The sequence below is a fragment of the Sciurus vulgaris genome, assembly GCF_902686455.1.
Source record: "Sciurus vulgaris genome assembly, chromosome: 5".
Classification (NCBI taxonomy): Eukaryota; Metazoa; Chordata; class Mammalia; order Rodentia; family Sciuridae; genus Sciurus; species Sciurus vulgaris.
In genome coordinates this window covers 108913870-108936538 of record NC_136465.1, presented here as the reverse complement: position 1 = coordinate 108936538, position 22669 = coordinate 108913870, and the positions used below count along the sequence as shown (strand labels likewise).

General features: G+C 38.7%; 1 protein-coding gene across 2 annotated transcripts in view; it reads left to right on the top strand.

Moving 5' to 3' along the window:
- Nucleotides 1-11156: 11156 nt before the first annotated feature.
- Nucleotides 11157-22669, top strand: part of SCAF11 (SR-related CTD associated factor 11) — a 70941-nt gene continuing 59428 nt past the window's right edge. The window contains exon 1 of one of the 2 annotated variants that reach the window (XM_079139497.1): nucleotides 11157-11896. The gene's annotated coding sequence lies outside the window, so the exon portion shown is untranslated. The remainder of the gene's footprint in view (nucleotides 11897-22669) is intronic. The other variant, XM_079139496.1, reaches the window with a different exon arrangement.

The following is a 22669-nucleotide window of genomic DNA, read 5'->3' as shown; positions in this document are numbered from 1 at the left end:
GTGACCCAGAAATTCCACTCCTAGATATAGATATATACTCAAGAGAAATGAAAACATTCATCCACATAAAACTTGAACATCAGTGTTAACAATATTATTCATAATGGCCAAAAAGTGGATATAGCCTAAATGGCCATCAATTGATTAATAAATAAAAAAATGTGGTACATGCATAAATGGATATTAGTCTACGATTAAAGGAAAGAAGTAGTGCTACATGCTACAAGATGAATCTTTAAAATGTTATCCTAAGTGAAAGAAGCCAATGACTAAAGCCTATATATTTTATGATTCTACTTATATGAAGTGCCCAGAACAGACAAATCCACCTAGAAAGTACATGAATGGTTGCCTAGGACTGGAGGATTGAAGGAAAATGGAGAAGAGATTGCTATCAGGGGGTCGATGACAAAATGTTTTAAAGTTGATTGTGCTAATGGTTGCAAAATTGTGAATATACCAAAACCCATTGAATTGTACACATTTAATGGGTTAATTGTGTACTGTGTGCAATGTATCTCACTCAGTATAACTATTTTTAAAAAATAGAAAAAAAAAAGAAAAATCTATTTAAATCATAAAATAAACCCAGAAATGCCTGGGTAAGTAAATTTTTAGAACTTTTAGAAAGGACTCTAGATTTACCTTAGGACATAAAAAGAAGTTTTAAGAAAAAATCTCTCTCTCTCTCTCTCTCTCTCTCTCTCTCTCTCTCACACACACACACACACACACACACACACCAGGTATTGAACCAAGGGGCCACTGAGTCACTGAGCCACATCCCCAACCCTTTTATTTATTTATTTTTTATTGCGAGACAGGGTCTTGCTAAGTTGCTTAGGGCCTTTATAACTTGCTGAGGCTGGCCTCAAACTTGTGATCCTCCTGCCTCAGCCTCCTGAGTCACTGGGATTACAGGCATCCACCATGGACTTTTATCCATCTTTTAAAGGAAGATTGACTATATCCATCAAGATTACATTATTGTTGGTGAGTGTTTGAGGCAACTAGTATTCTCATGTTCTGTTGGTGTCTGGATAAATAGGTACAATTTGTCAAAATTTTAAACATGTATACCCTTTGACCTTTCTAGGGAATGGGTTTGCTAACCACTCCAAAGAATGAATGTACAAAGATGTTCATCAGAGCATTTTTAATAATATTGAAAATGGAAAATATTCTGTGTCTATGTACAAGCAACACTTCTCAATCCTAACTGACTTGGTCCTATTGCTATAATAATTTTGTAATATCTTCTCTACAGTCTCAAAATAACAGATTCCTACAACAAAATACACCTAAATTATAGTTAAAAGAAAAATAAAAAGTAAATAATTTATAACAAAATATGCATTTCTTCATGTAAATAATCTGGACACAAAACATACTCTAGAGGGCAGTACCACACACTTAACTGACCCACAGTAAACTGGTTAATTTATGGTATAGCCAAAGGTGTAATATATGTCTTGATTCACTGATATATTGATGTACCAAAAACCAGGTTGTAAAAGTAGCAAATATACAGCTAGTTATATTATGTAAACATAGAGTAAAAGGTCTAAAAGATGTTTGCTGGGCAATTTATGATGGGGTTTACATCCTAATAAACCTAACATAAATTGAAGATATTGTAAATAAAAATGCATTTAGGGCTGGGGATGTAGCTCAGTGATAGAGTGCTTGCTTAGCATACATGAGGCCCTGGGTTTGATTCCCAGCACCGTAAAAAAATGCACTTAATATATCTGAGCTACCAAATATAGTTTAGCAATATAGTATACGGGACTGAATCAGTTATGCACTCTTATGATCATATGATTGATTGGAGCTGTGACACACTGCCACTGCCCAGTATAATGAAAGTATGTCATATCACTATCAGTAACACAAGAAAAGCTCAAAAGTCAAAATACAGCTTTCTACTGAATGGGTATCATCATAACTCAAATCATCATAAATTAGGGATCGTCTGTATTTGAATATTTTTGTTTTTGGTAAAAATTTAAATGTTTATGGCAAGCCCCAAAGGAAGAATCATAACAGAAACCCTATAAAATCAAACAAAAAATGCAGAGATGAATCTCCAATAAAGAAATTTATTATTTGTGAATTAAGAATAATAGGTTTGCACGCTCTACTGTCAAGTATATCTAAAAAGAAGAAATAAATAGCATTTACCATAATTAAAAAAAGAATAGGTTTGCAATCTGGACATTCATACACAGATGGGTCTAGCCTTTGGTAAGTCAGGAGGACAAAGGAAAGGTCAAGGATTTTATTAGGACAGAAAAATCTATGCGAGTTATTACAAAAGTTCACAGGCACTTGCAGTGATTGAAGGAGATGGCAAACTCTGGTAAGTACAGGTTTTTTTTTTTTTTTTTTTTTTTTTTTTTTGTAGTTGTAGATGGATACAATGCCAGAATGCCTTTTTTTTTTGTTTGTTTGTTTATTTTTATGTGGTGCTAAGGATCCAACCCAGTGCTTCAAACATGCTAGGCAAGCGCTCTGCCACTGAGCTATAGCCCCAGCCCTGTAAAGCTACTCTTAAGGCCATAGTTGGAAGTTCCATGGTCAGTTGCTGAGTAGTCTTAAAGATAGGGCCAGCTATTTCTTAGATTGGTTCTGTGAGATAGTTTCTGGTGCAGATGTCTATTACCTGAGCATTTCCCCTTCTTTCCCATGGCACCTTGAGTCTATATTAGTGGGGTGTGACAGGAATGACTCTGTTTTACATCTAGAGCAAGGTCCTGCTTTCTTCAGTGGAGATTTAGATACATTTTAAAAATAGTTCCTTGCCTTTCCCAGGTGTTTGTCAAGATGGCAGAGGGGCAAGTTCTGGTGATGGGATAGCCAAAGTCATCTTCTGGGTTGCCTCATGGTCACCATGGCCAAACATGTACGGCTGAACAGGAAGGTGCTGATCGTGCACTGCAAGGACATCAATGTCTCTGTCAACCTCTGCAGAAACAAGTTACAGTATTTGGACTTTGACAAGACCATGAACACTAACTTGTGCTGCAGCACCTATCACCTCTGAAACCCTACCACTCCCTAGCTCATAACTGTCTTTTTGTTTTTGGCAGAACCATTTAGAGCATACTGCCCAAGACCAAGTGAGACTTAACCATCATGAGCTGCTTCAAGATATTTAATAGGATCCCAAATCCCCAGTATACCTCCCCACCATAATGTAAAAATCAGATGGTGGTATCTACTGCCCTCAAAGTTGGGCATCTGAATGAAGCCCAGTAAAAGTTTGCTTACCTGGGATACCTGACTTGCAAGATTACCTGGAAGTACCAGGCAGTGACAGTCACCTAGAGGAGAGGAAGGAGAAGGCCAAGATCTATTACCAGGAAGAGGCAAAAGTTGAGAAAGGGGCAAAAGGCATAAGAAAGGAAGGAGACAAGAGGAGGGAAGGAGAGAAGGTAAACAGGAGAAGGAGGAGGAGGAGGAGGAAAAGGACACGAGGTTATGGATACAGGCAAAGAAAAGTGTGGAGAAGGGAACTGACAAATGCATGGAGGTCCTCAAGACCCATGGACTCCTGGTCTGAGTCCAATAAAGGATATTCGATTCTCATTCTTGGTTTGTCCCGCCCTTCTCCTATTACTGCCCAAAGGTGGTAGTCCCAGTGTCCCAGTGCCACAGGCAGTTACTTGAGTGTGGGCCCTGAACTACAGCAGCAAGTAGAGCACCTTTAAGTGGGCAGAGCTTTGACTTATGCACTTGGTCATTTACTTTGTGTGGAAGGATAAGCGGCTCAAAGGATTATACACTGACTTGTGAGCACTGACCAAAGGTTCATCTGTTTGGTCAGAGTTTAAAAGGAGAAAGAAGGGAAGTAAAGAGGTCTGGAAAAGAGGCATGTGAATGATCCTATAAAAGTGGACAAATTTTGTTTTATATATTAATACCCAACAGAGAATAACCCTTGCAGAAAGAGGCACTAAACAACCTCAAGGAAAGAATTGCCCAAATGACATCAGTCAATCTCTGCTACTGGTTATACTAGTGTTAGCCCAACAGTCAGGTGGTAAAAGTAACTATGGGGGTGGGAACAGGAGTTACACATAGACCCATTAGTGTGGTCTCCCAATTAACAAGCTACTGCAACTGTCAAATATCCAGTATGCTGGCAGCGGACACCAATGCTTAGCCTCTGCCATGGCATTGTTCCTTTAGCAGAACTACCAGCTTTTTGGTAGAAAGTTGTCTACAAGTTGCCTACACTCTACCTGGAGTAGCATCAATTATTCTTGACTGGAATTTAAACATATTCCAAATTGGACTGCCTGAGTGGTCTCAGCTAGTACCAATGGGGTGTGTAAAGTGTTTGATCCATTGACCTGGAAGCTGGTATAGCAATGAGCATATGACCATAGAATTTACTGGTCTTATAACATATTACACCACCTAGAAATTGCTACTCTGATAGAGCATTGCAATGACCTGTTAAAAGATTCAACTGAGGGGATATACTCTCAAAGACACCTTGTGAAGAAGTATAATCCTTGACAACTCTGCACACTCCAAATTAATATTCATTCTGTAGTACTGGGTCCCAAGTAGGGATAAAATATACAGGGTAGAGTGTATATTGTGATTCCCAGTGACTCATTTGTGGAATTTGTACCTTCTTTTCATAGAAGGTAGAGGTTTTGGCTACCAGAGAAAAAATGCTTTCATCAGGAGATACAGGAAGAATTTTCAAACCTCAGTTGCTGCCTGTTCACTTTAGTCCTATTTCAAAAAATCAGCAGACAAGGATGAGATTATCCTCCTGGCAAAGGTTATTTACTCTGATCTTCAGTAGGGCAGCTGTCATACCATGAGGACAGGAAAAAATGTTTGACCCTTAGGTGACTCACATGACTCACTTGAGCATCTCTTGGTTTTCACTTTCCCAATTTAGATAGTGTGTGGGCAAGAACTGTAGCCACAACCTGAGAAGGGCTCAGTGATGAAGGACTCAGACCCCTCAGTACAGAGAATCTAAGTTATTCCACTAGGTAATGTACTGTCTTAGTCTATTCAGGCTGGAATAACAAAATACCATAAACTGGGTAGCTTATATAATACAGAAAATAATTTCTCAATTTTGGAGGCTGCAAATTTTAAGGTCAAGACATCAACAAACTGTGTCTGATGAGGACCTACTTCCTGGTGCCTTCTTACTGTGTCCTCACATGGTAGAAGCAAGGCAATTCTCTGAGGCCTCTTTATAAGGGCACTAATTTAACTCGCAAGGACTCTACTGTTAAGACCTAATCATATTCCAGTCACTCACTTCCCAATGTCTTCATGATAGTGATTAGATTAAACATATGAATTTTGGGGCTACACAAACCATAAGAACATAGCAGCTATCTAGACCAGAAGTGAAGGGAATCTAGAATGGGTGGGAGAGGTAGGAGGTTATGGGTTTCAATTATGGCCCCAAGAGCAGCTTCAGGAGTTGTAGTTAATCTCAGCAACCTTTTTAAACATTTAATTAATTTATTTATTTAGGTACAGGGGTGCTATACTACTGAGTTATACTCTCAGTCCTTCTTTCTTATTTTTAAAACATTTGAGGGCTGGGTATATAGCTCAGTGTGTAGAGTGCTTGCCTGGCAAGCACAAGGCCCTAGGTTCAAATCCTCAGCACCGCAAAAAAAAAAAAAAAAAAAATTGAGACAGGATCTTGCTAAGTTGTTGAGGGTCTAAGTTGCTGAGGCTGGCCTTGAAGTTGAGATCTTCTGGTCTTAGCCTTCCAAGTTACCAGAATTGTAGGTGTGCACCACTGTGTCCAGCTTCCATAAACTTTCTTCTAATAAGTTTATCTTATTTCCTGGAGGCCCAACAAAACTTCTGATACATAAGGGGGTAGAAACAGTGGCTATCATGGTGCATTATAGATTTTCCCCAACCCAGGACTGAAGTAGTCATTCCATCAGCTGCTGAAAATGTTAGAGACTGACAACTCTCAGTTGAATCCTTCATCACTTATCCTTTGCTGAAGAGGGCTACTTCACCTTTCCAGGCACAGCCAAAATGATTGGTCAGTGAGGTGACAAGGTCTTCAGGACTCCCTGTAGGAATGGCTGAGGCCTTTGTTGGACTTCGTTGCAATTCAACTTCCTCCTCTACCTAATCCTGCATCTTTTACTTTCTTTACAGATAGGTCCTAAGAGTACTCCACAGTCTTTATCCTAATCTTCATCTCAAAGTGTTTCTCACGGAACTTGGCCTCTGATAGGTTCCATTCTCTTTGTGTCCTATAATCTTAATGAGCTATTTTTTTTTTAAACAACAGAACAGCTGCAGTAATTCCAGGTGTATACTCATCTCTCTTATCATCCGAACAGAAAGAGAAGCAGTAGTTTAGTAGTTTTATCTGAAGAACAAATAAAAGTCTTGAGAATCACCAGTTCTTCAAATTTGATTGACACAAAATAACCAAAAGAATGTCTGGTTTTCCTAAACCACACACCACAGTAAGAATTATAAGATTACCTTAAATGGTTTGAAACAGTCAAGGTTCATTCTTGGAGTTGGTGATGTGTTTTAATCCTTGCCCTACACAATCATATGAATGATACTCAAGGGGGAAGAATGAAAAGAGAGGCTATAGAGACAAACTGTATTAGTTTACTAGGGCTGTTGTAAAAAAGTACCAGTGAGTGAAAGGCTTAAACAACAGAAATTTATTTTCTCAGTTCTGTAGGCTGGAAGACCAGGATCAAGATGTTGGTAGGGTTGTTTTCTTCTGAGGCTTCTCTTCTTGGTGTGCAGCTAGTCATCTTTTTCTTTCTTCACAGAGGTCTTTCCTCTGAATGCATATGTCTGTGTCTTTACCCACGCTTCTTCTAAGGACACTAGTTTTATTTAATAAGGAACTACCTATAGAGTTTGTTTTAACTTAATCACCTTTTAAAGACTATCTCCAGATAGGGTAATATACTGGGGTTTACGACTTCAACACATGAATTATGGGGGGGACACAGTTCTGGTAACATTACCCAATATCAGTATCAATTGCTTATTAAAATTATGTTCATTTGTTTGTTCACTAAATTGAAAAATTCTTTAAGGGTAGAGACAAGTGTCTTATTTATCCTCACACTACCAGTGCTTAGCACAGAGCCTGGTCTACCACAGGTATTCAATACAACACCTTGGGGAGGACTACGCAGAGTTCATTGCATTTGGCAATTATGAGGTCACTGGTGGTTTTCCAGAAGCAGTTTCAATGGAATGGTCCTGATAGAGCCAAACTGCAGTGACTTCTTAAACAAGAGTGAATGGAGAGATTTGATAATATAGATAACAAAATCTTCTTCTGACAAAAGGCACAATGAACAAAATTAAAGGATGATTACAAGATAGTACCCACACATATGGAACACTAAGAGTTAGGAGCTCTAATATAAAAGGGACCATATTTAAACATCGGAAAGGTTGAAAACAACCCAGTGCAAAAATATACAAAGACTATGAACAATCCAAAATTATTAAAAAAAAGAATTCAGTCCCACAAGTAGTCATGGATATACTCATTAAAACCACTGTGATAACAGTCGATGACTATCAGACTAACAAAAATTAAATATTAATGCTTTAGTTATGGTAAGGGTGTGGGAAATACTCTACAACACAGGTCAGAGGGGGAACTGTAGTAGTTCTAGAGCTAATCTGGCATGTCACCTTTGGTCACAAGTAATGGAAGAGTCAAACAAACATAAAAAGAGTTAATTATTAAATCACTTAACTGAAAGTCTAGTCATAACTGAATCAAGCCTAGTTAAATGCCGGTCTCTTTTCATTTCTTAGTTCTGCCTTCCTCTGTGTGGAAGTTATTCTCAGTAAGGTTCTTTTTTCATGAAGAGCACTTACATACTTAAAGGAATAAGTCCAGCAGAGAACAAAAGTCCTTGATCTAATTCTGAATGGTTTGAATTGAGTTATGTGCTCATCCCTGAACTACTGAACGCTATAATTAGTGGATATTATATTCTTATTAGCCAGTCTTGAGTTGAAATCTAATGCAGAAGACAGCAGAGAACCCCCTACCATTTGCAACTCATAGAATAAGAGAAGAAGGAGACTAATTCATCTAAAGAAAACTGAGGTGCTATTATCAGAAAAAGGAGAAAGGGATGGTGAGTGGCATACATATGTAAAGTTTATAGGCAATATCTAGTAAAACAAAAAATGCACATATCTTTTATCTCAACAATTTCACTTTCAAGAATCAATTCTATAGAAAAGAACTGCAGAATTTTAAAAAGATAAAGTATAAGAACTTACTCCAGAATTATTTATGATGGCACAAAATTGGGACAAACACCTATTCTCAAAAATACAGTACATTAATACTATATAATATTATGCATAATTAAATGAACAGACTTAATTAGTACATTTTAGTAAATGATTAAGAAAAAGAAGATTGCAAAAAAATATGATGTGATTATTTACAAAATCAAACCCCCAAAGTTCTATATGTATGTTTCTAAAAACATTGGAAGGGGCTGGGGGCATAGCTCAGTAGTGGAGCACTTGACTAGTACGCAAGAGGCCTTGATTTGATCCAGCACTGTGAAACACACACACACACTCACACACACACACACACACACACACACACACAAATTAATTAAAAGTTACATCAATCTTTGAACATTAGTTTTATCCAGGACTGGAACAGAGAGAGGAAAAGTATCTGTTTCTTTATATACTTGAGTATCTTATATACCTCTGTTTGAATTGCTAAAATTAATGCTTGTTACCATTACAAAAGAGTGAACAGAAACCAAAATGAAGAAGTAGTCTTAGGATTTAAACTAATTTTAGATCTGGAGTGAGGGGAGGTAAATTAGCCTCCAGTAAAGGAGTCATTGAAAATACATGAAGACAGACTAACTCATGGAGCAAGGCCCTACGGGAATACAGGGAATTTGGGCAGCGCGCCAAACGGTGACCAATCAAGTGGAGAGGAAAACACCATTGACCCTTAACTCCACAGGTCACTCAGCAGGACCCCTGCCCATTCCTGGCCTATAAAAACCCTGGGCAGCAAGGGCCACATGGGATTTTTTCCTGCTCCCTACCCTGACCTGTGGGGGGCGGGGGCTGGGAATTTCCAATATTGGAGCCAATTCCAATAAAGCTTGCTTTGGCCACTTTCTGTCAGATTTTATTTGGCTGCTAACAGTGCCCACGAGCTTACACTCACCAACATTTATTGTTACTTGTATTCTTGATAACTGCTATTCTGACTGGAGTGAGATGGAATCTCACTGTGGTTTTAATTTGCATTTCTAAAAGAGGCTTTTAAATGTTGTCACCATGAAACAAAAAAATCATAAGTATTTGAGGTGTTGGTATGTTAATTAGCCTGATTTGACAATTCCGCAATGTACAATGTATTGAGACATTTTCTTATACCCTATAGATATATAGTAATTATTTGTTAATTGAAGTGCAAAATTGACTATCAGCCAGGGAATAAATACATAAAAAGATCTGGTATTTTGTCAAAACTATGCTATTATCACCAACTTAACGATTAGAGTTTTCTATTTGGCAAATACTATCATTTGGGCTTTAATTAAACTTTGATAAAGAACATTTTGAAAAAGAAAGGAAAAGATCTTTTATAACACATGCAGATGAAAGTTGCACTAGACATTTTCAGCAGAAGTTACTCTTAGAGGTAGGCTTCTCTAGGGTGAATCCTAGAAATTGTACATATGAAAGTTATACCCTTATTCTGTGGGATGACTCACTAACAATCCTTCTGGATCTGGTTATATTACACAAGGAGTTGAACACTTATTCACTGATCCTCTTAACAATCATCCTTTTAATATTTTTTTTATTTTTTGGGTACTGGGGATTTAACCCAGGACTCTTAACCACTGAACCACATCTCCAGCCCCTTTTTATTTTTGAGACAGGGTCTCACTAAGCTGTTTAGGGCCTCGCTAACTTGTTGAGGCTGGTCTCAAACTTGCCAGCCTCCTGCCTCAGCCTCCCCAGTCTCTGGGATTACTGGCCTGCGGCACCACATTGGGTTTATCACGTTCTTTATAATGCACTATTTGCTCTAGTGGTGACAGGGAATTTTGTTCTTCCATAAGAAGAAAGTATTTGAACTTCGCTAGATCACTGATTCCTCAAATATAAATAAAGCAACACTATCTAAATTTACAAATTTCATATCAAGTACAATACATTGTAAAACTTCAAAGGTTTGAAGGAGTCAAGGTTCCATGCATGTATTCCTTCAGTAGTTATTAACCAAGTTTCTAAGTACCCAGTCCTGTTAGGACTGTGAAGAGACACTGTCCCAATCCTCACAGTGAGAAAGGCACCAACCTGACCCAACACAGTGCATAGATGAGGGTGCCAGGGAAGGGGCATACAGTGCGGGAGTAGCACACAGAGCAACACAAGTCTCTTCTGTGGGAGAGGTAGGTGGGGTCTCCAGCAAGAGGGGAGGTGACGCACCGGGCGGGGGTCATTGTAGCTGGGCAAGCAGCGCGCACGCAAAAAGGCAAGAAAGAGACAGACGGGGAAAGGCGCGAGTGGCGAGGCTGGGTGCGCCCGGGACCTGGGTGGCCCAAGTTCGCAGTGCCGCCAGCAGCGAAGCCTCTCGCCCCGCGGGAGGTGTGAGCGAGACGAGCGCGACCCTGGCGCGGGTACTGGACGTATCACCTCAAGCGGGTGGTCGCTGAGGGCAGAGAGAAAAAGTCAAGAACTAGCTGCATTTCCAGGAGAGAAACGAAGAGGTTAAGGAACCGGGGACTCCTGTGGGGAGAAGGGAGAGTCTGTGAGGACATTTCGGAGGTAAAATAAAAGAGGAAGACCCGGCGGGGAGAGTCACAGCGCGTCTTAACGTTCCATATCGCAGACTTTGCAAAAGTACCGAAAAATAATCACGAGTCACTATCTGTGGAGGCCTTTAAAGTTAACTGCGATCACGTTGAATTCTGGGGACGGGAGATTAGGACACGGGAACACCCCCTAGGCTCCACGGGCCCCGTGGGCAACCTCGCCCCCTGGCATTTTGTAAACGACCACCAGGAGCGGAACCCGGGGCTTACAAATTGCTGACACTTCAACCTGCCTAATGGCTGTACGGAGCTGGGTGAAAACTCAACGTCCAAACAATAGACACTTTTCAATATCAGGTTACGGTAGGCGTGCACTTGCCGCGCAAACCCCTTCACGTCCAGTCAGTCTTTCAAGAACTTATTTTATTGTCCTCCAAGACGCAGCCCGTAGGGCGGTCAAAGCAGGGACAAGGTCCACACGCGGCGCATGCGCACACGGCGCGGCGTGGGCGGAGGGCGGGACCGGAAGGATGTTTCCCAGAAGCCTCCGCCACTCCGCGCTGCCCTTCCTCCCGCTCACAGGCCACGCGACGTGACTCCGCCCACCACGTTCCTCCGTCGCAAAGGGTGGGTCGTCAGCGCCCCCCTGCGATCCCGTTGAGTACTGTGGCCGTGCCCGCAGGGCCAGAGCGAGCGCGAGTGTGGCAGGTCCAGCCGCTGGCGTCGTCACCGTAGCGCGCCGACTTGTGGCAGCGCGGCCCAGCGGAGTGGAGAGAGGGAGGGGGGAGGCGAGTGAAGAAGGGAGGGGAGGGAGGCCAGACTCGGCTGGGGGAAGGGGAGCAGCGGTGGCGCAAGCCGCGCGGAGCAGCGCAGCCCGGGTTCGCTCCTTGCTTAGCCGCCGGCTCCCGACCCGACCAGCCGAGCCGGCGCCCCAGCACTCCCGGAACACCTCAGAGCGCACGGAAGGGAACTTAGCGACGGAGTGACGGAGATCTAGCTTCCTGCGGTGGGGTCGCCGCCACCGCCGCCGCTGCTTTGAACAAGCGCCTCGACCTCGGCCTGAGGTAAAAGGCCGACTCCGGGGGATGGATGGGCTTGAGCAGCTGCTGGGGCTAGGCGGGAGCCACGGGCCGGCGCCGAGAGGAGGAGCGGGCCCGGGAGACGGGAGGGCGGACAAAGTTTCGGAATCTTGCGCGGCCCAGGCGGCGTCCTGCGCTTGGAGGAAAGTTGGAGCTGCCCCTACAGGCAGGGGAGGCTGCTTCGGGTAGGGCCCTCTTTTCTTCTCGCTCCCCCGCGAGAGAGGCCCTGCTCCGGCCGCCGCCGCCTCACTGTCTGCACCCTGTCCCATTTCCTCCTTGTGGCCTACGCGCCTCTGCTGCCTGAGCTGGCAAAGCCTGTCCCCGCCCGCGTGCGGGGCCTTACGGAGGGGGGTGGTGGCGGGAAGGGGCTCTACGCTAGAACCACCACAGGCACCCCCTCCCTGCGGTGGCAACGTGTCCTGCTGGGCTTCCGGGAGCTCCTGATCCCGGTGTCTCTTTTACTAGGGGGATTTCGCTTTTGTCGCCAGCGTCCAAGCCAGCTTGTGAAACCAAACTTCACTACGCTGTGACCTCTCGAGTGCGCGAATAGGGAAGAGCTGGGGCTTCTAAACATCGTCAATCTTTTACCCCATGCCCTGAACTTAAAACTGTTTCACCCCTACCCCCCACGTTTTAAACCTGCTGTCTGGCTGACAGCTAACTGAAGGGAGAGAAGATCGAAACTAAGCTTAATGAGTCGCCCATGCTTAGACCTAGGAATTTTGAACTGGTTAAGAAATTTCTTAGAGATGTCTGGCGGTCTTGCCACCTACAAATACTTTGAAAATTTTTTGTAGAAGACACGTGATTTAGAGTACTTCGTTACAAGTACTCCTGATTCACAGATTAAAATGTTGAATTTTAAAATACCCCCAATATATTTTTGTACTATTAATAGTGTCTTCGAGCTGTGTTTTCGTTCGCTTTGCATTACATTTTGACTAACATTCTTGTCCTTACTACGAGTGAATTAAGATATTTAAGGAGACTGATGTACAGATTTTTAATATGCTTTGACTCGTAGATGCTGATCTTAAATTTCCCTCACTTGGGGACTTCACCCGGAATTTTGGGGAAAGCATATTAATAAATGCATTTTCTTGTTTTAAAAGTTAACTCATGAGTATTCTGCTTTAACAGCAGAATATTGAAGACAGTACATTCTTAAATAACTTCGGTTTTGTATTTTATTCTAATTCTATTAAAATTTTAATGTGTAATCAAGTCTTTTTCCAGACCATTCCCTTCTCTTTCCTGCATCTTTGGCATTTGATTTAATAATTTTACTATTTCATTATTGGTTAAAACCGGTAGAGAAAAGTTTGTAGGCCTTTTGTTTATGTGATTGTGGTTTTAACTGATTGGGTAGGAGAATTGAAATTTTGAAACTCTTTGGATTTCTTTGTTTATATTATTCTACTAAAGATAATTCGAATTTATTCATATGGTGTTTATGCAGCTGAATTTTTAAAAGATTAGCAGTTCTTATTGTAGCTGCACTTTAGTTATAATATTTTTCAGTGCTTGCAAATATACTAACAGTCTTTTAGTTTCACACTAGTCTGAAAATTTTGGGTACATTTTAAGATTTCAGTGGGGTAAAATTTGTTTGCTTAAAGTATACCCATGCTGTCAAGACATTCCTAAGTATGTCAAAAGAGAAGAACACTAGAAGACAATGTAAAATTGTTCTTAAATAAACTGCTTACAAATTGTCACTGAAAATTTTTAAGGTGAATTTTCCCTCTCTAATATCTTCATTTGGTAATGTGAAATTCACAGGTTAAGATTGAGACTAGGGGTTGCTCAGCTTCCCCATCTTCTTTTGAGCATTAACCAGTGCATAGGCAATTTTCTTGAAAATCTGTGTTGTTAATCAGCAAAGAGAGGATGAATCAAGTGCAGTTATAGGATACTGTTGATTACTATTAATACCATATTTAGTAATAAGAATGTGCAGTTATACTACCCACTAACGTTTTAGGTACATCAGTGAGGTAGTTGTGAAACCTTAATTCAAGAGACTGACTGGCATAAAAGAAATAAAGTTAGTCATATAGTAATTCTTATTGTAACTTTGCTTTAGCATCTGATCCTATCTTTCAGTGATGTAAATTGGATCTTCACTTACTTTGCCCAGTGAAAATAAACTTAAAACCCAAATTATTATTCTCATTCCACAATAACAGCCTTGCAGCTTATCTTGCATCTGAAAAATATCTTAGTACTGAGTAGAGCTCAGAATTAAAATGTTTCATATCATTCAATAGCCATTCCCAGGACTTATCTTTGCATTTTTTTTTTTTAAGTTAAGGAACATAAAAGTTCAATATAAAATGTAACACTACCACCACCATTTCTCATTTGCAAGATAACTTCCTAAAAAATCAGTATGATGTTTTCTGATCTAATGTCTTTAACACTGTTTGCTCCTGATAAAATATGTCAGATCATTTCTCTTCTTAGATAGCTTTCCTTCTTAGTTGCAGTAAAATCCATAGTCCTTACTGGTCTTAAAAATTCTGAATTATTTGAGTTTTTTCTTCTCTGCTTTCATCACCTCTTTCTTCTGCCACATTTCTACTCTGCTACCAAGATCATCTCTGACTACTGTGTATGAATTGACAACCCCTTCTCCCCACTTTTCCTGTTCCCCACCTTGTGTGTGTGTGTATGTATGTGTATGTATACCGGCCGTCGAACCCAGGGTACCACTGAGCCACATCCCTGGCCCTTTTACTTATTTTTATTTTGAGACAGGATTTGAGTTGCCCAAGTTGGTCTCAACTTTCAAGCCTTCCAAGTTGCTGGAGTTACAGACGTGCACCACTGCACCTGGCTTCCTCCCTTTTATTATGCCAGTTTTTCTCTATGACATTTTATCATTTTCCAACATACTACTGTTAATTTACTAACTTAAGTTTATTTCTTAACTCTGATGCAACTTCTAGTTGAAAAGGGTTTGTCTTTTTTTTACTGTTTTATCTCTGAACATCCGAGGAATGCCTGACATGTAGTATGTACTTACTTATAAATATTTATAGATTAATAAGCTTTCAGCTATAAACATTAAAATTAGCAATTGTGATTTGAAAACATAGGTATGTAGGTCTCAGTCTTGCATATTTACTGATATCCATGCATGTGGACCATGTTTAAGAAAGGGATCCATATTTTTAAATCGGAGCCTGGCAGTTTGTGACCTTGAAACTGTCTTTTTGTCAAAATATAGAAAGAACTAAGCATACTTAGAAAACAGAGTGGGATAACTACATATTGTTAAAATTGTTGTCATTTAGAAGCCATATTAGACTTATTTTTGGTAGTTCTAGTAGGTAGAACTGGGATACTGTTGGTATGTATTGAAAAGGAGAGGCAGCAAGAGTGGATTAATTACTGGAAAGATTAGTTAGGAGGCTTCTGAAAATAGTCTGAGAGAGATGAAGGTGCTTGAATCAGGATGAAATTGTGGGTGGAATTTGGGATTTTTAAGCCTCAGTTGAAAGACTGAGGGTACTGGAGAGAAATTTCAAAGATGATTCCTGGGTCATATAACTGGGTTGGATAGTGGTACCAAATAAGGATGAAAGTTCTTTTGGTTTTGTCTGGATTTGACAAAGTGAACTTTCAAATGGAAATTCTACACTTTCTTTGTTTTTGGTGGTGCTGGGAATAGAACCCAGGTCCTCACACATGCTAGGCAAGCACTCTACCACTGAGCTACATCCCAAGCCCTACAAATGGAAATGCTGTAGTCAGATATATGGTTCTATGATTGAGAGGAGAGACGTGGCTGGAAATATAAAATTGGAATTACCTGTGTAGGTAAATTATGGATGTAATTGCCTAAGGGAAGGAATATAGCTTGGGGGGCGGGGAAGAGAGAGAGGGAGAGATATCCTAGAATGGAACCATGGCGGCCTCAAATTTAAAAAGTTCACTGGAAGAATGTGAGTTCCCAAAGAATACTGTGAAGGTCAGACAAGTAGGAGGTGTGTAACCAAAGGAATAGAGTATTTCAAGGGGAATGTGGTCAGTAGTGTCATGTGTTGGTGAGAGTCGAATAAGGTCAGGGCTGAACATTTTTTCATTGGATATAACAACATGGAACTCATTGACAGTTTGAGCAATTAGAATAGTAAGCTGCTTATTTTCAAACTGGTGCTTCTGTAATTGCTTAACATGACTGGGTGACATCTGATAGATGAACAGATGTGAGTTCTAAAAGTACTGATATAGAAGTTTAGAAGTTATCTGCCCATACAACAGAAAAGAGCTAATGTTTACAAATATTTACTATGTATCACTCTGTTGTAGACATTTTACATAAATTTTATTTGCTCTTTTTTATAAGCTTTTGGTATTAGGTGTATTAGTCTGTTTTGCAGAAATGCATCTGAAACTCTAGAGAGGTTAAATGCTTTGTTACAGCACTTGCTTAGTTTCTGTACCAAGGTCCATCTAACCAATCTTTAGTTGGTCTCCCAGCCTCTAGATCATTGCTGTCCAGTAGACATTTCTGTGATGATGCAAATGCTCTGTATCTGTAGTGACCAGTACAGTAGCTGATAGCAGTGTGGCTAGGAGCACTTGAAATGTGACCAGTGCAACTGGGGAACTGAATAATGGTTACCTTTTTGGAGTGTGCAGTTATAGATCACAGGTCGTTGAAAATCTCATAAGTAATAAATCGGAATTTTTTTAAGTGAAAATACATGTTCTTCATTTGAAGAGTACTACTTCGGTTACATGCTAGTTTTAGGCATGTAAATTTCATAGGTAACTTTCAAAAACAATCTCAAACATTAGTACAGTTGAAGTAACTTTTTTTCTCTAAACCATTGGTGATCAAGTTGTAGATGCAGTCTTATCACCTCAGACAAATACAAGGACAAGGTCTTTCTGTTGTATAATAATAGCATAACCATCAAAACCAGGAAGTTAATCTTGTACTACCATCTAACCTCAAACCTCATTCAACTTTTGCCAGTTTCCACAGTAATTATTTTGTAACAAAATAATTCAGTTCAGAATTCTGTGTTGCATTTAATTGTAAGAACATTTTTTCTCTTTTTTTGGTACCTGAGATTGAGCCCAGGGGTACTTTTCCAGAGAGTTACATCCCCAGTCCTTTTTAAAAAGTTAGTTTTTTGTTGTTGTTTTTGTTTCTAAATTTTGAGATAGGGTCTTGGTTAGTTGCTGGAATTTGTGACCCCTGCCTCAGCCTCCTAGGTTGCTGGGATTATAGGTATGTGCCACTGCATCTGGTTCTAATTGTAACAATTTTTTAGATTCCTTTAACAACTCCTCAGTTTTACCTTGACTTTCATGACCTTAATACTTTTTAAGGATTATAAATCAGTTTTGTTGTAAAATGACTCTTAATTTGGGCTTGCCATATTTCATATGGTTAGATTTAGTTTGTGTTCTTGTGAAAGTACAAGATGAAATGTTGTTGTTCTCATTTCATCCTGTCAGCGTACTATTTATTTGTCCCATTACGGGTCATGTGCACATTGACCACTGGATTAAGATGAGACCTCACAAGCTTCCTCACTGTAAAGGGATGTATTTTTCCCTTAGTAATTAATATAAATTTTGAGGGAAAGTACTTTGCATTTGTTAAAATAGCTCATTCCTTATTAAACTTGATATTTATATGTTCTCAAATTGTCCCCAGCATTGACCAGTGAAAACCCTTCAAGCTAGTTTCTGCTTTTCTTTTCATTTGCTTTGAGTACTTCCTTAATTTTTGACAAAAGAAAATGTTACAGACTATACCCTGTACTTTTCCTGCCATAGCCCTGGAATTATCCATTCCTCCAAGAAGTGGTTTCTTGTAGTGTAGAAAGACATTTAGGAACCAAGATTTGGACACTATTTTTAATACTTATGTATAGAAAACCCCGTGTTTTTATTACTTTCATTCCACAGATTTGTACTAGTTTTTTCCCTTTACAAATTTGTAACTTTCTTCTCTTATATGGAGAAACCTGGCTCCCATCATTCTTACTGTATTAATTTACCTCATCCCTTTTATATAGCCATTTTCCTATTCTCATTTCCATTGCTGCTCTCGTTCCTCCATATTATCTAACTTTTTGACTCTACCTTAGTCTCCAAATTGCCCCCCTGCCCCAACCCAAATGCATTTCTGCCTCTACAGTTCACAAATACTTCATGATGAGGATCTTACTCCAGTACTTCACTCTGGGCTCCATCACTATCCCTAATATGGACATCTTGCTCACTGGTTTGGGCAGAATAGAAGTATACAGACTTTTTTTTTTTTTTTTTTTAAGATTATGCTTATTCTTTCTTGTAAACAGTTATTTCACTATAGATTTTAGTGTTCAAATATGCTCTCAACTGTTTAATTTAAACCCTCTTAAGATATCTGTATTTGGAATAAGACAATTAATTTTTGTTTGTGTGGGTTTTTTTAATGAAAAGTTCATATATTACATGCTTTTGTGCATCTTGCTTTTGTCACTCAATAATGCCTCATTTGAAAATTCTCTAAGTCATCTAGTAGAACTCCAATTCATTATCTTTAATGACTGTATTTTTAAAAAGGAATTTTCCTGTTAATGGGCATTTTTTTTTTTTTTTTTTTTTAGGAAAAAGAAATCCTTTATAGACTTTTCATATTACATAGCAAATGCTGTATACACAGACATGACTGAGTGGCATTTGATAGATGAACAAATGTGATTGAGTGAAACAAAGTACAATTTCGTGCCATTCTAACTGTCCACATGTGTATGACCTCATTATCCTGAATTTAAATGAGAACATCAGCATCAATTTTTGTTATTTGTTTTTAGGTATACATGACAGTAGGGTGTATCTTGACATAAACATATGTGGGGTGCAACCCATTACAATTTTGATCCCATTCTCGTGGTTGAACATGATGTGGAGTTACACTGGTTGTGTATTCATATATGAGCAAAGGAAAGTAATGTCTAATGCATTCTACTGTGTTTCCAATTCCCATCCCTCCCTTCCCTTCATTCCCCTGACAAAATTAATTTATTTTCCCTTTTACCCTAACATTTTCAAGTTCTCAGCCATACATATTATACACACACACACACACACACACACACACACACACACACACACAAATTTTTTGGTACCAAGGATTGAACCCAGGAGCACTTAACCACTGAGCCATATTCCCATACCTTTTTTATTTTGAGATAGGGTCTCACTGAGTTCCTTAGGGCTTTGCTAAGTTGCTGAGTCTTGCTTTGAACTGGCGATCCTCCCGCCTCAGCCTCTTTAGTTTCTGGAATTACAGGTGTGTGCCCCTGGGACCTGGTCTCAACCATATTTTCAGTTGTGTCTTTTTGTACTAATTTTGATAGTAAGCTACAAATTAGTTCAGTTTTTTAATATGCAGGTTTCAGAGTCAAGCTGACCTGGTCTTGTGACAATATTATTGCATGCATCCCCTGCCCATTTTACTACTGAGCCAGTCATTCTCCAGTCCTTTTTATTTAATTATTATTATTATTTTTTCATTTTGAGACAGGGCCTCGCTAACTTGTTTAAGTGCACCCTTAATTGCTGAGGCTAGTCGTTTTTTTTTTTTTTTTTTCTTTTGTGATACTGGGGATTGAACCCAGGGGCACTTAACCACTGAGCCACATCTACAACCCTTTTCCATATTTAATTTAGAGACAGGGCCTCACTGAGTTGCTTAGGGCCTTGCTCAGTTGCTGAGGCTGACCTTGAACTCACCATCCTCCTAAGCCACTGGGATTACAGGCCTGGATCATCTGCTGAGGCTAGTCTTAAACTTGCCTTCCTTCTGCCTCAACCTCCTGAATCACTTGGATTGCAGACATGTACCACTGCCCCCAGCTCTTACCTATTTTAATTTTTAAGTAACATTTACCTAAGTCCAGTAGTAACAGCAACTAATTTTATCTCTTTTCATATTCTTAAATTAGCTCGTTTAGCAAGTTTGCAGTCTTTTTAATGCAGTGTTCTGATGTTTAGTGTTGATGTTATTTTAATATTTTTAAAAAGTCCCTCCTTAATATAAAGAGAATAACGTGGCAAGGCATACTGAAGTATTTAATTCATTATCTGGCATAAAGTAGGTACTTTCCCTATCACAAGCCTGTGCTCCAGTTTTGTTGATAACTATGTGTCTATTAGGTCTGGGGATGAAACATGGCCTATGCCCTTAGTCCTAATCAGGCTTTCTTCTTTTTTAAAAATCTTTCATTTGTTTTTTTTTTTTTTTTTAGTTATACATGACAGTAGAATGTATTTTGACATATCATTCATACATGGATTATAGTTTCCTGTTCTTGTGGTTGTACGTGATGTGGAGTTACACTGGTCATGTATTCATATATGAACATAGGAAAGTTATGTCTGATTCATTCTACTGTCTTCCCATTCCCAACCCTCTTCCCTTCCCCACTTTCCCCCTTATTCAATCCAGTGAACTTCTACCTGTCCCCCTCTTCCATTGTGAGTCAGCATCTGCATATCAGAAAACATTTGGCCTTTGTTTTTGGGCTTATTTCACTTAGCATGACAGTCTTCAATTCCATCCTTTTACCAACAAATGCCATAATTTCGTTCTTCATTATGACTGAGTAATATTCCATTGTGTATATGTACCACATTTTCTTTATTCATTCATCTTTTGAAGATTACCTAGGTTGGTTCCATAGCTTAGCTATTGTGAATTGAGCTGTTATAAACATTAACGTAGGCCTTCTTTTTTGACATCCAGTGCCCTTTCCATTTTCTCCTAACTGGTTTTCTGTACTTTCTTTTCTTTCCTTTCTGCTGCTGCATTATCTTTAAAACCACTCATTTAAACATTTCAGAAAACACTTTCAAGTGAATTAAAGAGAGGTGGACTTTTCCTTAGGGATTTCTGCTTTTTATAAAACACAGGTTCTACCTTGGACTAAAGTTCCTTTTTATTTGGCCCATAATTATTTCTCTGTTCTCACCTCCTTTTGCGTTCTTAAATGAATTCTTTCTGACTAAATTAGTTCTGAAAATTTTCTTAAAGCACTCATGCATTATTTCTGCATTTTACATTTTTCTCCTTTTACTCTTTATCAGTCAACAGTTACTCCTCTCAAGAAGTTTCACAGAAACTCCTTGATTGTCACTCACATTTGGCATTTATGCTACTGTATGCTATTTATCCAATTTTACTTTTTGTGCTGGGAAGAGGGGTACAATAACTAAGTCTGTCTTTGTATACCAATGTAAGGCTCAGTACCCTGATTGCAGTAGTTGTTCAGGAGTTTTAAAATACACAAAACTGGAAATAAAAACATTAAAGAGAGAATCCAAGGCAACACTGCTTTGAAAATTCTCTAGGATTAGTGCAACTGCCTACAAATGATACACGGTCTTTTTAAAACATTTTTAAAAAATTTGTTCTAATAGTTATACAGTATTACTATTTTGTATGTAAAAGTGTTAAGAACAATGTTTCTGTAGAACTACTCTTTTAATAGGGAATAAATATTAATAGCTGAAAATCCATACGCTACCATTCACCTGAAAATCCTTTCAGATGGAACTTTAATGCATTAGACCATATTACTTTAGGAACAGTTACTTCAACATTAACATAAATAACATGAGGGAGATGCATGAAACAAAATATATTGTTTCAAAACTTCCATAGAATTAAATAAAATTAAAACTGAAGAGAGGGGAAGCAAATTCAACTAAGCCTTAAAAGAAATCTAAAATATTTCATATTATTATACCCATTTCAGCTTTCTTTGTATGCAACATCTTCCCATTCTTTTATTTTAACCTGTCTTTAAAGTGAATTTCTTACAGATAGGCATATAATTCAGTCTTTTTTTTCTTAAAGGTTTGATAATCTTTTTTTTCTCAAACTACTGAACTTTAAGTACAGAATTTGTGTCATTAGTTTAACTTTAATATTCTTGGGAGAATGTTTTGGGATCTGTTCTCCTTTCAAATAAATTTCTGGTTCTGTTTTTCAAGGTCAGAGACATTTGGCATGAAATATAGTAAATTCACAAACCATATGCCAAAATAAATTTTTGAAAAATAATCATTTCAGAAAAGGAGCCTTTTCAACATCTTTGGGACTTCTCATCCCTAGTGCATACCCATTGGTTGAGGGAGATAATCTTTTTAATTGGTGTTAACATTATTTATGTCATTTACATTTAATGTAACTATTTAGATTAATATAGTTATTTATATATTGTTAATATATGCTACTCTGTTCCCTATTTTCTGCCTTTTGGGGGTTATATGAATAAATTTTATTATTCCACTTTAAATTTATATATTGGTGTTTTGATTCTTATTTCTTTGTAGTATTTTTTTTTTTAGTGGTTGCATTGGGGCTTCCCATTCCTGTGAAGTGGCCAGTAGCTACATATGTGACTATTGAGCACTTAAAATCTTGTTAGTTCAAATTGAGATGTGGTATATGTATAAAATACACACCAGATTTCACAAGAAAAAGTAAAATATCTCATTAAGTTTTTTATTGCTTATATGTTGAAATGACGTTTTGGATTAATAGTGTATATACTAAATTAACTGTTTCTTTAACTCTTTCAATGTGGTATTAGAAATTTAAACTTACATATCTTACATATATGGCTCAAATATTTCCATTGACAATGGGAATTATAATGTAAATACATAAATGTTGACACTTTACTTAGAGTTAATATTTTACCAGTTAAAGTAAATGTAGAACCCTGTAACTGCAGT